Here is a 3,225-nt window from a genome sequence, read left to right as displayed (position 1 = left end):
AAGCGCATCCGGGGAAGGAGCGCACTAGCGTCATGACGCACTTCCGGAAGGGGCGGGACCGCGGTCTCCCTGGTTGGGGCTTTAAAGGTGCGCGCTGATTGGGTAAAAACCGTCGTCAAATTCTAGGAACCTGGAGAAAGGATGGAAGGTGGAGGGGTCTGCATCCTGATCGCAGTTCCGAGAATTGGTCTTGTTGTGGGGCCCAGACTCGGGTAAAAATTTTCAAGCTGGGCAAGTAAGATGATTTTTCTTCTTAAATGCCTTCTTATCCCTTAGATAACTCAGTGTGAAGCGGTATTAAGAGAAAGTTTGTAGACAAGCATTTTGAGAAGACTGCAAGCTAAAGGCTGTACCTAGAACATAGAGAACTCCTAGTATTGGCACGTTCGTTGGAAACTTTTGGAACTTTGTTTCAGATTTTGCTGAGCCCACACGTCAGGAGTCCGTTACTCCTGTACAGGTTCTCTGGACCTGTAAACTGAATTTTTAAGTGACATTTCTGGTCCAAATAACTTTGTAATTTTGTTTTTCTATAATAATGGAATCTACAGTAATGAGATGAAATGAAATACCGTATGTCAAAAGTTACTGTCTCTAGCTGACTCACTTGAGAAGACCCTGATGCTGGGAAAGATTGAAGGCGGGAGAAGAAGGGGACGACAGAGGATGAGATGGTTGGATGGCATCACCAACTCATGGACATGAGTTTGAGTAAACTCCAGTAGTTGGTGATGGACAGGGAGGCCTGGTGTGCTGCAGTCCATGCGGTCGCAAAGAGTGGGACACGACTGAGCGACTGAACTGAGCTGAACTGTCTGTTGGAGAGCTTTCAATAACATGTAGGTTTTTACATTCTCTTTCTTTCTCTGAAGAGTATCTTTCTTCATACTGGAGCCTAAAAGCAAGGTGGTGATCACTTTTATTCTTGTAATCAACTGAGTTTGGGTTTGATTTAGAAATCTGAGTTCAGAATAGCTGAGCTTATGTCTCTTGATTGTCAGAGGGGAAGAGTTAAAATATTCTTTTAAAATAAGTCTCTAGTTGGCTGAATCCCAAATGTGTTAAAATGTTAAGCATTTTCCCCTCATGGACTTTATTAATACGGAATACTAAATACTTGGATGTTTATTGACTTCTGTGGGTTCCCCTACCCTCACCCCACACCCATTGCTGCATTTCTTTGAATGGTCCTTAACTGTTTTCTTCATGAAGGGTTTCTTTCTTTCTCCTTAATTATCAAATTCAGGTATAATAACTTAGAAGGCTTCTTTCAAAGGAGATAGTTTTCAGAAATGTGTTAAGAATGGTTTATATTTTCACCGATATATTTATTAATGTACTGGTAGTGTGTAGGTTGGAATTTCAGAATTCTGCTAATTGTTCCCATCTCTAGATTCTCATCCAGGTATATCTTTTTTAAAGGTATTATGTATACAGCAATACAGCAGTCTTGTATTTACTGTTTATTATATTCTCTGTCCTACGAAGGCAAGGCCATTTGTCACTGTGTTAAGAATAGCTCAGATACATTATTAAAATAACATTAATATATTATTTTTAAATATATAATTTTAAAGTGAAAATAAACATGGTGTATGTAGTACAAACCTATTACAGACCTCTTCTTGGAAGTGAGTACAAGCCTGTAAGAGATCTCATCTTGGATATATAGTAGAATAATACACTTTAAGGCAAAAGAAGCCTAATAAACTGGCACTCAGAGGTAAGGTGACTTGACTGTGATGACTCAGTTCCCAGGTGCCAAGCCATGGTTTAAACTGAAATTTCTCAAGTCTGCATTCTTCCTTCTTATTGTGCTGTTTTCCACAGAAAAGTCATTTGTTTAGCATCTCCCGATAGTGCACCCATCCACACAGTTCTTTGGTTTTCACATGCTTTTTGAATATAAGTAATGGAAAGAGTGAGGAGGGCGTGGCAACCCACTCTAGTATTCTTGCCTGGAGAATCCCTTAGACAGCCTGACAGGCTTCAGTCCATAGGGTCAGAAAAGAGTTGGACATGGCTAAAACGACTTAGCATGCATGCAATGGAAAGAGTACTAGATTGGCACTAGAAATTCCTTATTTTCTCTAGGTCCAGAAACTGTAGTCTCTTTCTTGTTGATTAGTGGCGTGCTTATACATCAGTCTGTTTCCTCAGCCTTAATGTGGTCTCCCTGGCCGCCGCCCCACTCTCCATTTCTTTGCTGCATCTTTAACGTGGAGATTAAATGAAGCATCCTGAGTGTGGGGAAGGATGGGTGGGGAACAGAGGAACTAAGGGTCAGGTTTGAATCCTGATTATGGCTGGCTCAAGTTGAGACTTGGACAAATCATTCAAGTGTTTAGAGCAGAGTGAAAGTCAAGCTTCAGAAAATGATGCTGGCAAAAATCTCCTTTAAAAATGTCTCACCAAATTCGCTCGCACGGTGCTACTTCTGGAGAGTGCACTAGGACAGGATTTGTCAAGGACTCACTCCAAACTGTTGGTAGTTTTTGAAGAAGCGGCGCTCTCTGAAGGCAGAGTTAAAGCAAACGTCCACTTATTACTTTAATCATTCAGCAGACGTTTCCAAAGCAACAGACTTAAGCCCGACTTTTCCTTTTCAAACCCGAAGCCCATCGTCGCAACCGCGCTGCTTTTTCCTTCCTGCGTTCCGAGACCTTTGCACTGGAAAGCTGCCCGGGCAGAGCCCTTAGGAAGGGCTGGCCTCGCCCACTGGAAGCCCTTGGAGACGGGGCCTCGGTGGAGGGCGGAGCCTCGGTGGTGAGGCGATGGCTTGGTTGCTCCGAGGGGTGAGGGATCTTCCCCGACCAGTGATTGAACCCCAGTTTCCAGCATTGGCAGGCGGATTCCTGTCCACTGCGCCACCAGGGAGATCCCTAAAGTCTGTCTTTTAAAAAGCTCAGCTATCAGTTTTGTGAGGCAGACCTCTATGTTGTGAGTATATGAGGGGAGTGTTTTTGTAAACTGGGTGGAATCACAGATAACTCTGTCATTTCAGCAACGTTTTTCCTCCACATTTATAATACATTGTAAAATTGTGTGCCCTGCAGTGAAGATTTAACACCCTATTGTATGTCAATCATCTCAGTAAAATTGGAAAAAAAATTTAACACCAGCTTTTAAAAGTGCCCTTTTATGCATTTCTTTTTTTTCTGTTTGTAGGTATGCATTGTTAAACTAATGAATTTGAATGTAAATTCCAGTACATTTCCAGTGCTC

The sequence above is a fragment of the Odocoileus virginianus genome, chromosome 27 (assembly GCF_023699985.2).
Source record: "Odocoileus virginianus isolate 20LAN1187 ecotype Illinois chromosome 27, Ovbor_1.2, whole genome shotgun sequence".
NCBI lineage: Eukaryota > Metazoa > Chordata > Mammalia > Artiodactyla > Cervidae > Odocoileus > Odocoileus virginianus.
Note: the sequence above shows the minus strand (reverse complement) of the source record.